Source organism: Phacochoerus africanus, chromosome 8 (genome assembly GCF_016906955.1).
Source record: "Phacochoerus africanus isolate WHEZ1 chromosome 8, ROS_Pafr_v1, whole genome shotgun sequence".
Lineage (NCBI taxonomy): Eukaryota > Metazoa > Chordata > Mammalia > Artiodactyla > Suidae > Phacochoerus > Phacochoerus africanus.
In genome coordinates, this window is record NC_062551.1 from 43,805,102 (window position 1) to 43,825,426 (window position 20,325).

The 20,325-nt window shown below is 40.5% G+C and overlaps 1 long non-coding RNA gene and 1 other non-coding gene across 2 annotated transcripts in view; one reads left to right on the top strand and one right to left on the bottom strand.

Moving 5' to 3' along the window:
* The window catches only part of LOC125133464 (uncharacterized), a 123,929-nt gene that overhangs the window by 91,395 nt on the left and 12,209 nt on the right, over positions 1-20,325 (bottom strand). The gene's annotated exons all lie outside the window — the stretch shown is intronic.
* LOC125134759 (U6 spliceosomal RNA) lies at positions 1,473-1,578 on the top strand. The gene has a single exon (XR_007136765.1). It is a non-coding gene; the product is annotated as a U6 spliceosomal RNA (small nuclear RNA).

Here is a 20,325-nt window from a genome sequence, read left to right on the forward strand (position 1 = left end):
TCTTAAACGTTTATATAGAGGCTTTAACTGAGGTCAGTCATGTACTAATAAATGGATAAAACTCTGACAACTAACCAAAAACACAAACAGGCACAAGTAATAATAGGAAAAAAGTAGAGCTTCAAAAAGATCAGAGAGTCTGTTATCTACAATTGAACACCAATGTATCTGCAAATTGCATAAAATAGGTAATTTCACAGGAAAATATACTTTAAGAAAATTTATATAGTCCTGCAACTATTACATAAATTTAATCAGTCATTAAAATCAAACCCACAAAGGAAAAAGAAAAAAAAAGTCCAAAACAGTTTCAAAGGTATATTCTATCAGTTAAAGAATTAATTATCCTAACTTTATAAGCCTCTTCTGTTTAAAAAAGAGATAAAGGAGTTCCTGTGTGGCTCAGTGGTTAACGAATTTGACTAGGAACCATGAGGTTTTGGGTTCCATCCCTGGCCTTGCTCAGTGGGTTAAGGATTCGGCATTGCTGTGAGCTGTGGTGTAGGTCGCAGATGCAGCTCAGATCCAGTGTTGCTGTGGCTGTGGTGTAGGCCAGCAGCTACAGCTCTGATTAGACCCCTAGCCTGGGAACCTCCATATGCCACAGATGAGGTCCTAAAAAGACAAAAGACAAAAAAAAAAAAAATTAGTGGAGAAAAGCCACACTATTTAATAAGTAGCATTGGGACAACTGATAACCCAATGGAAAATAATAAAAAATGGTATCTCTTCTTCACATCAAATGGAAAATTAATTTTTCAGGTGAATTGAGGTTCTAAATGTGAAAAACATGGTTTTGAACTTTAAGGAGGAAATATAGGAAAACAGATTCATGACCTCAAGGTAAATTTCTTTAACAAGAGGAGGAAGCACAAATGATAAAGGAAAAGACTGCTGAGTGTGATTACATTGAATTTAAGGTTCTATATAATAAAGAGAGGCTCAGAATGGGAGCTTTCTGTAACACATACAACTAACAAAAGACCAATAAGCCAGCTACATAAATAACTGGTACAAATCAATAAGAAAAGACAAAGAACCCAATTTGCAATGGCAAATAGTAACAGCATACCCACTCCGTAACAACCCTATACCACCGGAAGTATGGAGGGAGGACGGACGAGAGGATGTTTATGGCAGCAGAGACTGGAAGGAGGGTTGAGTTCTCAGTCTCCAATCAAAAAAAGATAGTGCCTAAAACTGAAAAATCACGTAGTGATGCAAGGATGGCTTTTGTTTGTTTGTCTTTTCTAGGGCCGCTTCCCCTCTATGCAGATTCCCAGGCTAGGGGTCTAATTGGAGCTGTAGCCACCGGCCTACACCACAGCCACAGCAACGTGGGATCGTTAACCCACTGAGCAAGGCCAGGGATCAAACCTGCAACCTCATGGTTCCTAGTCGGATTCGTTAGCCACTGCACCACAATGGGAACTCCAAGAGTGGTATTTAGAAATATCAACTAAAAGTGTTGAGTGCTCGCTTTGACAGGGCACATATACTAAAACTGGAACCATACAGAGATTACCTTGACCTGTATACAAGGATGACATGCACATTTGTGAAGCATTCCATTTTTTGAAGCTTTCCTTGCTTTAGGTATCATCTGCGCTCTTGTAACATATCTCAATAAAACATCCCACTGTATTTTTTTTTTTAAGAATTGGAAGTTCCACTGTGGCACAGCGGGTTAAGAATCTGGCATTGCCGCAACTGTGGTGCAGGTCAGAACTGCAGTGCAAGTTCAGTCCTTGGCCTGGGAACTTCCACATGTTGCAGGTGCAGCCAAAAAAACAAAACTGAAAGTGTATGCTTGGGATAGGGGAAGAGAAATGAGACAGAAGGGAAAACTTGCAGAGGATGCTGTTTTCTATAACAAACTTTGAGGAATTATTAACTTTGAATGAAAATTGTAAAAAATGAAACCCAGGAAAGGAAGCAACCCAGGGAAAAAAAAAAAAGAGAGAGAGAGATAATTCATGAAGTAGAAAAAAACTTTGTATTATAACTAATGTCCTCAGAGAGGACATATTTAATCTGTGAAACAAGATTAGAAATTAAAGAGAAAGACAAAAAATAAGGAAAACTTCTGAAAATCAACAATTAGATATTTAATCTGTGAAACAAGATAGAAATTAAAGAGAAAGGCAAAAAATAAGAAAGGCTTCTGGAAATCGACAATTCAAAGACTCAGTAGAAGAATTTTGTTTTGTTTAGTTTTTGCTCTTTGGGGCCACATGCGTGGCACATGGAAGTTCTCAGGCTAGGAGTTGATTCAGAGCTCCCAGGCTACACCACAGCCACAGCAACACAGGATCCAAGCCGTGTCTGTGACCTACACCACAGTTCATGGCAACGTCGGATCCTTAATCCACTGATTGAAGCCAGGGATGGAACCCGCATCCTCATGGATCCTAGTTGGGTTTGTTAATCACTGAGCCACAACAGGAACTCCTAGAAGAGATTTTTTTTATTTGTTTTTTTTGTTTGTTTGTTTGTTTTGTCTTTTTGCCTTTTCTAGGGCTGCTCCGGCATATGGAGGTTCCAAGGCTAAGGGTCTAATTGGAGCTGCAGCTGCCGGCCTATGCCAGAGCCACAGCAACGTGGGATCCCAGCCGTGTCTGCAACCTACACCACAGCTCACGGCAACGCCGGATCCTTAACCCACTGAGCAAGGCCAGGGATCGAACCCACAACCTCATGGTTCCTAGTCAGATTCGTTAACCACTGCGCCACGACAGGAACTCCAAGATTTTTTTTAAAGATAAATCAAGAAAACTTTCCAGAAGGGAAGAGAGACAGACAGACAGGAAGACAGACGGATGACAGACATTGAGAATCAGAGAAAAGTTGAAAATCAGTTCATGAGGTTTAACATTCATATGAGAAGAGTTCCAGAAAGTGAAATCAGAGAAAGCTGAGAAAGGAAATTATTAATTCAGGGAACACAAATCTCTCAATTGAAATGACCCATGACCCATCTGAGTACTTATGTCAATAAAAAAATTTTTTAAAAAAACTCACACTATCATGAAATTTTAGAACTCCAGAGATAAAGAGAAGATCACTGTAAATCAACTATACTTTAATTTTTAAAATAAATTTAAAAAGGAACAGGAAAAAAGAGAAAATCATAATAGGTTACAGAGAGGCAAAAATATCACATTAAAAGATTAAGGATCAAAATGACTTCTTAGCAAAATACTATAAAAGAAAAAGCAATGCCTTTCAAGTTTTTTAAATAAAAGTTTTGAAATGAAAGTGAAAAACTATCATTATTTGCAGATACTATGACTGTCTTACCTAAAAAACACCCATGTTGATTACTGAAAAACTGACCATGAGAACTAGTTAAGAAGGCTGGATACGATATAAACATTAAAAAAAATCAGTAGCTCCCAATCTCACAAACTCATTAGGTTTTAACCAAACTCATCTCTTTCACAAAAGAAGTCAGTATTCTAGATACTCATATTTCTGTGAATCTTATCATTACCCTCTTAGTTACTCGGTCCACACACCTTAGAGTTATCCTATAATTTTCCTTCCATAGCAAAACAGCCACCATATATTATGGATTATTTCCAGACAATGTCTCTTGACTACATTCCTTCTGTTGCCACCCAGTACAAGACCCACATATTGTCATTTACTTCAGCAACAATTTGTCCAACTCCCTTCTCCCTTACCTAGCTCTACAGTAAAGGTGGGATGTATGGACATACTAGGATTCCCAGCCTTGAAGTCAGGGGTGACCATCTGACACAGGTCAGGCTAATGAGCCATATACAGAAGTCCTTGGGATGGCGCTTTGTTTTCAACAGAAACTGAGGAAGTCAGAGACAATAGATAACATCTTTAAAGTGGTGGGGTGGGGGGCATATTGTTCATCCAGTAAAGAGAAACAGAACCAAGGATTTCCTGTTGTGGCTCAGCGGAAATGAATCTGACGAGCATCCAAGAGGTCACAGGTTTGATCCCTGGCTTCTCCCGGTAGGTTAAGTATCCAGCATTGCTGTAGCTGTGGTATAGGTTGCAGACTCAGCTCAGATCTGGTGGTGCTGTGGCTGTGGTGTAGGCTGGCAGCTACAGCTCTGATTCTACCTCTAGCCTGGGAACCTCCATATGCCTCAGGTGCGGCCCTAAAAAGACAAAAACAAACAAACAAACAAAAAAACCAGAACTGAAAGAAGCAGGGTCCCTCAGGCTTAAATAAAATGACCTCAGATGGAAGCAAAACTGCAGGAAAGAATGAAGGATACGAGACAGAATAAAAATGGGATGAATACAAAGGAACATTTATTTTTAAAACAATAAAGATAATGTTTTATAAAACGTGTAATAAATACATAAGTGAAAATATAACAATAGCAAAAAAAGCAAGAGGGTATTAAATATTGAGGTAAGTTTCTTGTATTTCTTATTTAGAAGGTGATAAGAGCATTATTTTAAAGAAACCTATAACTATAATAAGTAAGGATGCATACAGTACTTTCTAGAGTAACCATAAAAAGATTACTACAAGAATGTTTATAAATAGAGGAGAAAAATAATTAAGAAATCGATTATTCCAAAGAGGGCAAGTAGGAAAGAGTAAATCAAGCTTCTTAACTGGGTATTTTCTTAATTTTTTAAAACTTTATTGAACTATAGTTGATTTACAAGGTTGCGAACAAAGTGATTCAGTCATACATATACACATATCCATTCTCTTTCAGATTCTTTCCCCACATTGATTATCACAAAATATTGGGTAGGTTCTGTGTGCTATGTAGCAGGTCCCCACTGGCCAATCATTCCACATACGTTAGTGTGAATGTGCCAAACCCAAACCCCCCGTCCATCCCTCCCTCCACCATCACCTGTTCCCTCTGGTAACCATAAGTTTTTCAAAGTCTGTGAGTCTGTTTCTGTTCTGCAATTAAGTTCATTTGTATCCTTTTTTTAGATTCCACATATAGGTGCTATCATATGATGTTTGTCTTCACTGACTAACTGCACTTACTGTGATAGTCTCTAGGTTCATCCATGTTGCTGCAAATGACATTATTTCATTCTTTTTATGGCTGAGTAATATTCCATTGTGTGTATATATACACATATACACACACACACATATATATACCACATCTTTTTAATCTAATCTTTTGCTTATGGCATTTAAGTTGCTTCCATGTTGTCTTGGCTATTGCAAATAGTGCCACAGTGAACACTGGGTGCATGTATCTTTTTTTTTTTTTTTGTCTTCTTAGGGTCATACCCACAGCATATGGAGGTTCCCACGATAGGGGTCAAATCAGAGCTGCAGCTGCCAGCCACAGACACAGCCACAGCAATTCGGGGATTCAAACCGCATCTGCAACCTACACCACAGCTCACGGCAATGCCAGATACTTAACCCACTGAGCAAGGCCAGGAATTGAATCCACATCCTCATGAATACTAGTTGGGTTTGTTACTGCTAAGCTGCAGTGGGAACTCCAGCATGTATCTTTTAGAATTATGATTTTCTCCGGATAGATGTCTTAACTGGGGAGTTGCGGGACCCTAGGGTTTCCCAAGTTCTTGCCATGCAATGCTGGCACTCACAGAGATGAGCAGTGATTAAGCAAGCCACTACCAATCTGGCTAGAGATCTTCAGCCCTCTATGGCAAGGGGTAGTAGGACCATGTTCATTTTATTAAGCCCATTACTAGTTCTGAGGTAAGAAAAAGGGAGACGGGATGAGAGTCGAGAGACAGGAGGGAGCCAGATCATGCAGGTTCCTGCAGACCATTGTGAAGACTTCGGCTTTACTCGAAGATAGGAAATCATCGGTGGGTTTTGAACACAGGAGTGACCTGATTTGGCCTCTGTTCAAAAAGGAATATGACAGCGTTTTCAAGGAGTTTTACTATAAAGGGAGGAGAGGAATAAATCATCAGGGAACGAAAGAGAATAAAGAAGCTTTTTTCAACCTTAGAATGGATGATTTTGTAGCAAATTGTATATGCTGATGGGAATGATCCAGTAGATAGGGAAAACTGGATGATACAGAAAAGGGGAAGAGTCCTGGAGCAAAGTGCTCGAAAAGGCATAGGAAGGGGGTACCCAAAGTAACAGGAGGGAAGGCAAAGAAACACAGAGGGATTCAGTCATTCTATAGATGTGATGACAGGTAGTTTTGTAGGTTCTCCTTGATTGTTCAAAGTGAGAATGAGAGAGAAGGTATATGAAGTTTCAGGGAAAGGAAGAAGTTGTTAAAAGGTCATCTAGGAGGAGTTCCCGTCGTGGCTCAGTAGTTAACGAATCTGACTAGGAACCATGAGGTTGTGGGTTCGATCCCTGGCCTTGCTCAGTGGGTTAAGGATCTGGCATTGCCATGAGCTGTGGTGAGTGGCCCTAGAAAAGGCAAAAAGACCAAAAAAAAAAAAAAGTCATAGGAGAAGAGTTCCCACTGTGGCTCAGTGGGATAAGAAGCTGATATAGTGTCTGTGAGGATGGGAGTTTGACCCCTGGCCTCGCTCAGTAGGTTAAGGATCCAGCGTTGCTGTGGCTGTGGCGTAGGCTGGCAGCTGCGCTGATTTGACCCCTAGCCCAGGAATGCCCATATGCCACAGGTGCAGCCCTAAAAGGAAACTAAAAAGTCATCTGGAAGTCAATTGCTTTCTTTCCTTAACTTTGTATGCAGAGAAATGGAGCTATTTTAAGGACCTGCTGCTCTCAGTACCCTATCTACTCAAGAGGGTTCTTATGTGTGTATACATTATACTTAATGTAGGTACATAATCTTTACTATGAGATAGCAGAACTGATGAATATGCTATACACAGAGTAATTACAACACACTCCCCACTCTCTCAAACCTCATAATTTAGGAAGTTCTTACTCTAAAATTACCCTTGCACACATCAAATCCATTAATTTACGAAGCTAGGCTCAGAGTTCCCTGGTGGTCTAGCAGTTAAAGACTTGGCATTGTCACTGCTCTGGCACGGATTTGATCCCTGGCCCAGGAACTTCCACATGTCATGGGTGTAGCACCCCCCCCCCCCGAGAAAAAGAAGAACAGAAAGAGGAGAAGGAAGTAAAGGGGGAAGGGGTGGAGGAGGAGGAAGAAGAAGGAGAAGGGGAAGAAAAAGAAGTAGGAGAAGGAGAAGCTAGTCTGTTTTAAGGAATTGAGCCTAATAATCTGTATAAATGAAATCATGTCCCATGTTCTCCATAAAGTATGTGAAGAGAAGAACTATGTTTTGTTTTGTTTTTTTTTTTGTCTTTTTTAGGGGGCGAGCCACACCCGCAGCATATGGAGGTTCCCAGGCTAGGGGTCCAATCGCAGCTACAACCACCGGCCTACACCACAGCCACAGCAACACAGGATCCAAGCTGCGTCTTCGACCTACACCACAGCTCATGGCAACACCGGATTCTTAACCCACAGTGAGCGAGGCCAGGGATCGAACTCACACCTTCATGTGAGTCAGATTCATTTCCGCTGTGCCACGACAGAAACTCCAAGAGCAGAACTATGATTTAATATCAAGTACATTTTTAGATATCATACCTTAAAATGCCTCATGTTCACGCCCCAAAAAACTATAACAGCCTGGAAATTCAGGAGCAGTAATGCATTGTGAAGATTCATTTCCTCCACACCAGCCCAATCTCTACAACCCACTCATGTATGATGCACAAAGGCTTCCAAAAATGTGATGCTCCTGAGTAGATCTTTTTCTGAACTGTTGGTGTTGCGGTTGGGGACCAAGGCATTCTAAAAGCCAAAAACATGTATCCTGCTCCCTCCTTCCCACCCCACACACACACAAAGATTGTATGTTCATATACCAGCAGACAGAGACCACACAAAACCAAGAACCCAGAACTCCGATGATCCCAACCCCCACTTCCACCACACATACCCGCACCCTAGGATTGTGTTAAATATACCTGAAGGTGTCATGGTTCAGGGGCAACTCTACTGGACCAGGAGCCAGCACTCCGGAGTTCTCACCCCAATTCTGCCATCAAAGAGCAGTGGGCTTGATAAGCTACAATGAGAATCTGGTCTGGACCAGACTATGATATGAACTTCAGCTGTTTCCAACCAACTCACTTAGGTCAGTCTCATGACCTTTTGGGGACCTAAGATATTAATTTCCACTCTAATCTAACTTCCTGGTGGCTTAGGGAGTTAAGGATCCCAGAGTGTCACTGTTGTGGCAAAGGTTCAATCCCTGGCCCAGACACTGCCAGAAAAAAAAAAAAAAAAAGATCTAATTTCCGCTCTGCAGGGGTGTTGGGACACAACAGAGACTCAGTGCATGTAATTATTGTTACTATGCATCTGTCTAAGCCGGTTTCCTAATCTTTGCAAATGCAATGGCTACTCATACCAGCTCCCCTTACCCTGAAGGGCTGCTGTGAGCATCCCATGGAATCACATGTAAGAAGTATGGGCATCAAAGCAAGAAGGGCTGAAGGAGAAATAAAACAGTGGGACTGAGTGATTATTCATTTGAGACAAAGGAAATGTTCCTATTTGAGAAAAGCACACTTTCTCAAAAGAGCCTAGACAAAGAAGAAGAAGAAAAAGAAGAATTCCTGCTGTGGCACAACGGGATCCTCTACCTCTCTGCAGCGCCGGAATGCAGGTTCAATCCCCAGAGGGCATGAGTGTTAAAGGATCCAGCCAAGTAACTCCATAGGCTGCAGGGTGGTCAAAAAAGGAAAAAAAAAAAAAAAGAATAAAAGGAGGGAATGAATAAATTATATTTAAAAAGAGGACTAACCATAGATACGTATGAGAGGAAGCCTAGAGAAAATCTGCCCTAGCACATGTTGAAAATTAAGGCATAAATTCACATGTCCACTTTATTTTTCCTAGTCTCCAAAGAATAATCTCAAGATTGCTTAGAGCTGAAAGTGGTGTTTCTCAAAGTATCGCCCCAAGGACCACCTTTTTAAAACACAGATGAGACTTTTTAAAATATAGATGCCTGGGACTCTCCTCCAAGCATTCTGATCTTTAAATATGAATTTGACGGGGCAGCTATCATGGCTCAGCAGTAATGAATCCGACTAGGATCCATGAGGATGCGGGTTTGATCCCTGGCTTCACTCAGTGGGTTAAAGGCTCTGGCGTTGCCGAAAGCTGCAGTGTAGGATGCAGACACGACTCAGATCCTGTGTTGCTGTGGCTGCGGTGTAGGCCGGCAGCTGCAGCTCTGATTCGACCCCTAGCCTGGGAACTTCCATATGCCGCGAGTGTGACCCTAAAACAAATAAATAAATAAATAAAAATAAAAGAGCTGAATTTGAACCCAGAAACCTACATTTTAATAAGCCTCCCAGAGGTGACGCTGGGATCTGAACACTGAGGGCCACCTGAGCAGCCTCTCTCAGTGGGCAGCCCACTGACTGTGAGCTCAGGCTTACTCAGGAAGACTCCTAATACTAACTGCTGAGCACCCCCAACTCACCCCCAACACTCCATAGGCTGGTGTCTGCAGTATCCTGTGTCTCCACCCACAGTCGTTGGTTCTGAAAATGGAGAGCTGGCTTTGTGGGGAATATAATTATTCTTAAATGATTACACTATGAGCAAGAACACTGAAAATCCTGACATAAAACATCAATGAAAGTAGAATGAATGGGAGAATCTGCCATGCATCTGCATTTTTGATCAGAGAGAGGAAGTTTACAGTGTGTATCAAATGTTTTAAAAATGTGCACACCTTTTGAGCCAGCAATCTGACTTCAAAAAAATTATCCTTAGGAAATACAGAGATGTGTGCAAAGATGTGTGTATAGAGATATTCACTGTGCTCTATATTTAATAGAAAATAACTTAACCAATCACCCCAAAATTGAAAACTGGCTAGAAAAATAATGGAATCATAAAATAAAATGCTACTAACTAGCTATAGCACTCATGTTCTAAAAAATATTTAGTGATAAGGAAAAAGGTTCATGATCCATTGTTAACAGCTAGTTGCAAAATAGCATTATTATATATAACAATATATCCTATTTATTTTTATTATAGCTAGTTTATAATGTGTTAGTTTCAAGTGTATGGTAAAGTGATTCAGCTATGTATATACATATATATACTATTTTTCAGATTCTTCTCCATAACAGGTTATTATAAAATATTGAGGGAGTTCCCGTTGTGGCTCAGGGGAAATGAATCTGACTAGCAACCATGAGGTCACAGGTTTGATCCCTGACCTCGCTCAGGAGGTTAAGGATCTGCTGTTGCCAGGAGCTGTGGTGTAGGTCGCAGATGTGGCTCAGATCCCACATTGCTATGGCTGTGGTGTAGGCTGGCAGCTGCAGCTGCAATTGGACCTCTAGCCTGGGAACCTCCATATGCCACGGTGCAGCCCTAGAAACACCAAAAAAAAAAAAAAAAGAAGATATTGAGTACAGTTCCCTGTGCTATGCTATGTTATGTTCCCTGTGCTAGGTCCTTGATGCTTACATGTTTTATATATAGTTGTTTGTATCTCCTAATCCCAAACTCCTAATTTATCTCCCCCCATCCCAGCTCTCTCCTTTGGTAACCATAAGTTTGTTTTCTATCTCTGTGAGTCTATTTCTGTTTTGTAAATAAGTTCAGTGATATTTTATGACATTTCGCTTTCTCTATTTGGCTTACTTCACATAACATGAAAATCTCTATGCCCATACTTGTTACTACTAGTGGCATTATTGCATTATTTTTTATGGCTAAGTACACACACACACACACACACACACATATGCATGCACACCACATCTTCTTTATCCATTCAGCTGTCGATGGACATTTAGATTGTTTCTGTGTCTTGGCTATTGTATAGATAATGCTGCTATGAATATTGGGGTGTATGTATCTTTTTGAATTATAGTTTTGTCTGGACACATGCCCAGGAGTGAGATTGCAAGATCATATGGTAACTATTTTTAGTTTTTTAAGGAAAATCTATACTGTTCTCCACAGTGGCACCAATTTACATTCTTACTAACAGTGTAGGAGGGTTCCCTTTTCCCCACATTGGTTCTATGTATATTCAATTTATTATATACGTTCATATATATTATGTATATAATATATATATATATGTTATGGAAACACATATTTACCAAACATGGAAGGGAAACAGAAGGATACTGATTAAACTTTTAAGAGTCCTTCCATTCCCCCTTTTATTGCTAACAAAATGAGCCAATGAGTGCTACAACTAGTTGGCAAATGTTTAAATAGAAACAAGATTTGCATAGATTCAAAGATATTTATTAATACAAACAGAAGTGACCAAGCCCAGAAGACACCACCATAACCTAGTGATCAAGATTAATAAAGCCATTAATAAGACCTATCAAGACTATGAACCCTTGGATATGAAGCAATGAGAAAAGCCCATTTCTGTGGTACTCTTGCCAACAGTACATAACTTCATTGCAATCAAGTAGGAACATCCAACAAATTCAAATAAAGTTAAGAGTCTACAAAATAACTAGTCAGTACTCTTCAGAAGTGTCAGGGTCACGAGAGACTGTTGCACTGACAAAGACAGAAGAGATTAAGGAGACATGATGATTAAACATACTGTTTAATACTAGACTGGCTCCCGGAACAGCAAAAGAACATTAAATGGAAACCCTGGTAAAATCCAGATAAAGTCTATAGTTTAGTGAGTAGTATCGTACCAATGTCAGTGTCCTGGCGGGGTGGGGGGTGCTATTTTTTGGCCATTGTCATTTTTGGCTCTGTGTCTTTTTGGTTGTTGCTGTTGTGGTTTTTGTTTGTTTTTACTATTTTCTAAGTCTCCTGCATTGATAATATACTATTTCTGTAGTCATTAAGCAGGATTTCTCCGCTGTCTTGAAAAACTATATATGCTTCAATAACACTGTGCTAAATCAGACCGCCTAAGAAAATCCTGCTGACTTCTTTGACAACCAGACTGGTTCAAAGCAACAAACAGGAATGCTGCCCTGCTATAACTTCCCAGACCATCCATCCCTTCTTTCTCAGTCAAACACTGCTCAGAATTCAAACAGAATTCTAAAACTAACTTTTCATGTCAAATAAGTCACTTTGTTACAAGGTCTTACCCATCACAGAGATTCCCCTCAATATATTTTCTGAAAATAACTTGTCATTGAAGGCACTTGAATTGTCTTTAGTAATAAGTCAAAATGTTTGAATAGGCTGTTATAAACAGACCTAGAAATGTCATTTTCACTGAGCGCTGGATCAATTTAGATGTTGTTTTTCACTGAATAATAACAGCATCGTGCTGTCTGTCTAAAATTCCAGCACTGAGTAATGAGACTAATTACTGCGTAAACTCAGCCCTGAGGAGGCCAAGGGGGCAGACATTCTCGGCAGCTGTCCAACGTGGAAAATCTGGAGAAGAGGCATATGTTGTACAGAGGCTGCTGATGATGCAAGGCTCAGCCAAGAGGATCAAAGGATGAGGGGTATTCTGGGAAGAGGATAAGGTGTTCATTTTTCCAAAAAAGAGAAAGTGGGCGAGGCATGGATTTAAAGTATTTGCCAAATACAGGAGTTCCCTTCGTGGCTCAGTGGTTAACCAATCCTTCTAGAAACCATGAGGTTGCAGGTTCGGTCCCTGCCCTTGCTCAGTGGGTTAAGGATCCGGCGTTGCCATGAGCTGTGGTGTAGGTCTCAGATGCGGCTCAGATCCCACGTTGCTGTGGCTCTGGCGTAGGCTGGCGGCAACAGCTCCAATTCGACCTCTAGCCTGGGAACCTCCATGTGCCGCGGGAGCGGCCCAAGAAATGGCAAAAAGACAAAAAAGAAATAAATTAAGTATTTGCCAAATACAAAGCAATTTCAAACCCTTCAATAATTCTGCAAGGCCCTCGCTCTTATGCATTCAAAAAATATTTATTGAGCATTGTTTCAGCACTGGAGATATAGCAGGATAGAGCTGGCAGCCTAACAGGAGACAGATATTATACAATAACCATTCGAATAATTGTAAAATCATGACCAATGTCCCACAGGAAAAGTTCAATAAGAATGATAATCTGGAGGGTCAGAAAATAGGATGTTCTGAAGATGTCGGGGTTTTTTAATTATCTTTTTATTTTGAGATAATTATAGATTTACATGCAATTATAAAAAATAATTGAGACCTATTTTTAAGTTTAGAGGGTTCTTTTTTGGCCACACCCATAGCATGTGGAAATTCCCAGGCCAGGGATTCAACCTGTGCCACAGCAGTGACCCCAGCCGCTACAGTGACAACATTTAACCCACTGCACCACAAGGGAACTCCTAAAGGGTTCTTTATATATCATAAACACTAGTTCTTTGTTGGATGTGTAGTTTGCAAATTTTTTCTCCCAGTCTGTAATTTGTCTTCTCATCCTCTTCAAATGGGCTTTAGGAGAGCAAATGTTTTTAATTCTGATGAAGTCCAGTTTATCAATTTTTCCTTCCATGGATCATGCATTTGATATCACATCTAAGAACTCTGCATAGTTCTATATCCTGAAGATTTGCACCTTTGGTTTTTTTCCCTAAAAGATTTCTAGTTTTGTATTTTACATTTTGAGTTATAGGTCAAGATTCATTTTTTGCCTATTGCCTATGGATGTCCAACTGCTCCAACACTGTTGCAAAGCTATGCTTCCTCCATTGAATTGCTTTTGCACTTTTGTAAAAAAAATAAGTTGGGTAAGCGTTCCTACTGTGGCCCAGTAGGTTAATGATCCTGCTTGTCTCTGTGGAGACGCCAGTTCAATCCCCAGCCCAGGATAGTAGGTTAAGGATCTGGCATTGCTGCAGCTGTGGTGTAGGTCACAGCTGTGGCTCAGATTCGATCCCTGGCCTGGGAGCTTCCATATGCCATGGGAGTGGCTAAAAAAGAAAAAAAATAATAACAGCTTGGGTATATTTGTGTAGGTCTATTTCTGGGTTATCTATTTTGTTCCAATGATCTATGTGTCCAGCCCTCCTCCAATACTACACTGTTTAATTATTGTAGCTATATAGTAGGCCTTAATATCAGGTTAAAGTGATTCCTTATTATGCTTTTTCTGTTTGTTTTTTGGTTTTTGTTTGTTTTGTTGTTGTTGTTGTTGTTGTTTTGGCAGAGCCTAAAGCATGTAGAAGTTCCCAGTCAGGGATCAAACCCACATCACAGCAGCAACCCAAGCTACAGTTGTAATAATGCCAGATCCTTAATCCACTGTGCCACCAGGGAATTCCATATTGTTCTTTTCATTTATTTATTTATTTATTTATTTTTTGCTTTTTAGGACCCCATCTTCGGCAAATGGAGGTTCCCAGGATAGGGGTCCAATCGGAGCTGTTGCTGCCGGCCTACGCCAGAGCCACAGCAATGCCACATCTGAGTCATGTCTTCGACCTACACCACCGCTCACAGCAATGCCAGATCCTTAACCCACTGAGCAAGGCCAGGGATCGAACCCACAACCTCATGGTCCCTAGTCGGATCCATTTCCATTGCGCCACAATGGGAACTCCAGTATTATGCTTTTAAATTTGGTTTCCACACTGTTAGTATATGGAAATGCAATTGATGTTTGTGTATTGATCTTGCATCCTGTGATATTGCTGAACTTATTTATTAGTTCTATAATGTTTTGCTTCAGTAAATTCCTTGAGATTGGCTATGTGGATAATCACATCATCTGCAAACAAAGACAGTTTTAATTGTTCCTTTCCAATCTGTGTGTCTAGTATTTTTTTCTTGCTTTATTTTAGCGGTTAGAACTTCCAGTATTGTGTTAAAAAAGAAGGGTAAAAATGGATATCCTTTCCTTTCTTTTTTTTTTTTTTTTTGCATTTTAGGGCCACATCCGCAGCATATGAAGTTTCCCAGACTAGGGGTCAAATCGGAGCCACAGCCATAGCAACAAGAGATCTGAGCGAGGCCAAGGATCAAACCCACAACCTCATGGTTCCGAGTCAGATTCGTTTCTACTGTGCCACAATGGGAACTCCTTTGCTTTGCCTTGTTTTTGATCTTAGAAAGAAAGCATTCAGGCTTTCACCATTAAGTGTATGGTAGCTGTAGAGTTTTGTGCATGTTCTTTCTTTCGTTGAGGATGTTCTTCTCTATTCCTAGTTTACGGAAAGTTTTTATCATGATTTTGTCAGATGCTTTTTGTGTCAAGAGATATGAACATACGATTTTTTTTTCTTTAGCTTGTTGGTATGGTAGATTATGTTAATTTTCAAATGTTGAAACAGGCTTTCATACCCAGAATAATTTCACTTGTTCAGGATGTGCATCTCCTCCCACCTCACATTGCTACATTCAGTGTCCTAGTGTTTTGTTGAGAATATACATATATATGGGGGGGGTGGGGGGAGCGAAAGAGAGAGACTCATAGACATAGGAAAGAAACTTATGGTTACTAAAGGGGAAAGGGGGGTTGGGGAGAGATGAAGTAGGAGGTCAGGATTAATTTATACACACTACTACACATAAAATAGATAACCGTAGTTTTCCTATGGCCCAGAAGGTTAAAGAACCAGCATTGTTGGTGTAGCAGCTTGGGTCACTACTGTGGCATGGGTTCAATCCCTGGCCGAAGAACTTCCACATGCCATGGGCACAGCCAAAATAAAATAACCAACAAGGATCTACTATATAGTACAGGGAACTATACTCAATATTTTGTAATAACCTATTAAGAGAAAATATTCTGAAAAAGAACATATATATGTATATATGTATAACTGAATCACTGCTATATGCTTGAAACTAACACAACATTGTAAATCAACTATACTTCAATTAAATAAATTAATTAAAATTTTTAAATATTTAAAAAGGAACATATTGGGAGTTCCCATTGTGGCACAGCAGAAACAAACCTGACTAATAGCCTCGCTCAGTGGGTCAGGGATCCAGCATTGCCGTGAGCTGCAGTCTAGGTCACAGATGCAGCTCAGATCCTGCATTGCTATGGCTGTGGCGTAGGCCAGCATCTGTAGCTCCAATTTGACTCCTAGCCCGGGAACTTCCATATGCCTTGGGTGCAGCCCTAAAAAAAAGACAAAAAAATTAAAAGGAATATATTGTACCTTTCTTATTTGGGTAATTGTCCTATATGAGACAACCACTTCTGCTCAAAATGATGACATATGAGAAAGTGAAAAATAAGACAACCCAAAGTTCCTTTTCCTTTTGGTACTTTTTTACTCAACAGTAACCTGAAAGTTTAGAGTGTGCACATGTAAATAAGTGAAACAGTTCAGTTAGTTTTGTGCAGCCGTTCCACTATTATAAGAACAAAATACACATGCATGCACAAGCTACGAAATTAATTTTGATGATTCCATATTAAATGCTCATATATTTGTATTTTAAACTAACATTACATGATTACTATACTATAAAGATGAATAGTAAAATTCCTGCTAATAATTTCAGTTTTTAATTTTTCTTTACTAATATGATATTAAATCTCTAACAAAAAACTCCATGACAACTCAAAAGAGAGGCTACAAAAAGGAAAAATTGTTATCATGCTTTTTTTGAATACAAATCCCTGTATCTTCATTTTGCACTGGGCCTTAGAAATTATGCACCCAGTTCTGGTTGTCACAGCCTATAAAATGCTGTTAACACTTTTAACCATGTACCAATAGAAAAATCTGTTTCAAATTTTTTTCCCCCACAGCATGCAGCAGCTTGATGTGGGATCTTAGTTCCCAGATCAGAGCTTGAACCTGGGCCAAATCCTAACTACCAGACCATCAGGGAACGCCCCAAAATTTTAAATTATCAAGAACTATGCCACCAAAAACATTAGTTTTTAAAATCTGTAAATGTGTGTTGTTACTCATGTACCACTATTATCCCATTAGATTTGATAAGTAATTAAAAAAAATTTTAAAGGAAAAGACTTTGTTTTGGTACCTTCAGTGGCACACTTTCCCTACTTCTTGAACTAAGACCCCACATCTTCATTCTGCACTGGGCCCCAGAAATTATGCGGCTGGCCTTGTTTACAGGTCAAGCCCTCAAGTAAACAATGCCTCCAAGGCAAATCTCTATGCTAACCCTCATCTGCCACCATTTCAGGGCACACGAAAATGGACAGCACAGGAAATACCCAGCCCTACCTCTGGGACTGCTAAAAGAAAACAAATTTCCCAGATACTGTAGAAAGACTGTCAAGAAATTACCCCCCTGAGTCACCTCACTGAGCAGAGAGGCGGGCCTACACACACACAGGCAGAGCTGCCCAAGCAACAGCAGGGCCAAAGGACACAGCGTGCACTGGGCAAACACCTCCCAGGAACTCAGCACACAAAACTAACCCCAAAGAAAATCAGCTCAAAGAACAGAGCTACGCTTTCCCACAAAGGCTTCTCAAGACAGCAAGTGGAAAAGAACATGAATTCAATAAAGCTTAAGGACAAGATGGAAAACAACAAAATGGGACGAAAAGGGAGAGGGCAAACAATGAAACTGAAGACCAAAACATTACAGAACAATGTGTTAGAAATGGCAAGAAACAGATTCCACCACAGTTGATGAGCCAATGAAAGACACATGGGGAAAAGGGGTTTACAGCAATGGCAGTGCACAATGATTCAAAAGTCAAAACAAAATTAAAGCAATTAGAGGGAAATTTATGGCTATGTAGGGCAGGTGACCATGGAGCTGTATTAGGATGGCTGGTGTCCCTGCAGCGAAAAACCGAACAAATGGAACCGAAATTTTCCAAGATGAAAGGCCAGATAATTTCCCTAATTAGAGGAAAAAAAAAAAGGTCTGGATATTGAAAGGTCATTATCACTGTCAACTGAAACAAACAAAGAAACAAACAAAAAACGCACAACCTAAAAGTTGGGAATTAGCTTTTACTCAGGGACTATAGCCCAGGAATCAGCCTCTCAGGTAGCTCTGAAGGACTGCCCCAAAGAGTTAAGGGACAAGCCAAGATATATAGTTTTTGCTGGAAGAAAAAAAAAATGTAGTCAGAACATCAAAAGGTTACTGCTAATCACAAAAAACCAGACATCTGAAGTTAATGATTTTAGTGCTTTTCTGTTTGGGAGGATGCAAAGGTCTGGGTTCACTGAATTATTCCTTTAATATGCATCTTAACTATTTAGGGTCAGTATCCTGTTTTTTTCTCCATCCTGAATCTCCCTCTGGATATACCATCAAAGCCGCTGCACTGGCTGGTGGTGGGCAACATTCTTTGTTTACCAGAATGGCAAGCAACAACATTTTGTCCACAGCACATAACAAGAAATTGGATACAAAAAGCCCAATTTCCTACCAAAGTCGCTGAACTTCAACCATAAAAATTTCTTCACTTTGAAAAACTTATGTTTATCAAAGGGGACAGGATGGGGGTGGGGGGTAGGGATGGGCAGAGGGGGTTGGGATTGGCATATGACACACTGAGGTATATGGAATGATTGGCCAACAGAGATGTGCTGTATAGCACAGAGAACTCTACTCAATATTGTGATGATCTCTGTAGGAAAAGAATCTGAAAGAGAATGGATATGTGTATATGGTAACTGAATCATTTTGGTACACAGCAGAACTTGCCACGACCTTATAAATCAACTATACTTCAATAAAATTTTTAAAAATTAAAATAAACAAAAATTTAAAAAGACTTCCTCAGATACCAGGTAGAAGAATCTGGATGGCCTCAGCCTGCCCCACAGCAGCATTCAAAGCCAGAAGACCACATGGAAACGTGTGCTGAAGCAAAGAATGTGTGCACGTGTGTGTGGGGTCTGCTATGGTGCTCATTCAATGCTAATGGTGGTTATTTCTGGGTGGTGGGATTTAGGAAAGGTTATGTATGTTTTTACACTTGATCATTGCAGTTTTCTGCACTCTTTGAACTCTTTAGAATGAGCAAATATCACTGTTATCAAACCAAAAGGCTCTGGGTCCAAATTTCCATTGTGGTACAGGGCGAGGGTGGGGGTTCGCTGAAAGCCATAATTTTCAGGACATCAGCAAAGTGGCCTACAAATCAACAATATCCTCACCCACTCTACCTGGAGAGAGCACAGACCCACAGGTTAAGAGTTTGGTCCTACAAGACTTGGTCTCCCTCCCCGACTTTAGACACCAGTCATAAGCCCAAATTAGCATCTGGCTTCTGAACAGCCAGCTATAGATTGTTGGTTCTCTTGGGTTGGATTCATGCACTAGAGTAGCTCACAAAACACAGGGAAATATTGTATTTACTAGATTACCAATTTTTTTTTTTTTTTTTTGCTTTTTAGGACCACACTTGTAGCATATGGAGGTTCCCAGGCTAGGGGTCCAATCAGAGCTACAGCTGCCAACCTACACCACAGCCACAGCAACTCAGGATCCGAGCTGCGTCTGCAACCCACACCACAACCCATGGCAACGCCAGGTGCTTAACCCACTAAGCAAGGCCAGGGAGCGAACTCACAACCTCATGGTTCCTAGTCGGATTCATTTCCACTGAGCCACAATGGGAACCTTTTTTTTTTTTTTTTTTGTCTTTTTGCTATTTCTTGGGCTGCTCCCGCGGCATATGGAGGTTCCCAGGCTAGGGGTCGAATCGGAGCTGTAGCCGCCGGCCTACACCAGAGCCACAGCAACGCGGGATACGAGCCATGTCTGCAACCTACACCACAGCTCACGGCAACGCCGGATGGTTAACCCACTGAGCAAGGGCAGGGACTGAACCTGCAACCTCATGGTTCCTAGTCGGATTCGTTAACCACTGAGCCACGATGGGAACTCCCAATCTGTTATTTTTTAAAAAATAAAATAAAAAAGCTAGAACTCAAGAACAGTCAGATGGAAGAGATGCATAGGGCAAGATATGAGAAAAGGGCACAGGACTTCCCCTCTCTCTCCAGGAGTGCCCCTCTCTCCAAATCTCCACATGTTCACCAACCTAGACTCTCCAAATCCCATCCTTTTGGGGTCTTATGAAGGTTTTATTACATAAGCACGATTACTTTGATCACTGGCCAAACAGCTATTGATTCAACCTCCAACCCCTCTCCTCTCCTCCCAGACCAGGTCTGAAGATAGGTCTAAATGTTCCAACCCTCTAATCCCACGGTTGGTTCTTCCAGCAACCAACCCCCATCCTTGGGTGCTTTCCAAAAGTCAGTTTATTAACATAAGAAACACCTTTAAGCTCTCACCACCTAGGAAATTCAAAGGGCTTGAGGAGCTGTGAGCCAGGAACCACGATGACCAAATATTTGATCATCTGAATGACAAAATATACATTTCCTATAAATCACAGTATCGCACAAACTGGTGGTGATTCTTTCTTTAAAAAAAAAAAATTAAAACAAATATACAAAGTTGTTAGTAGTG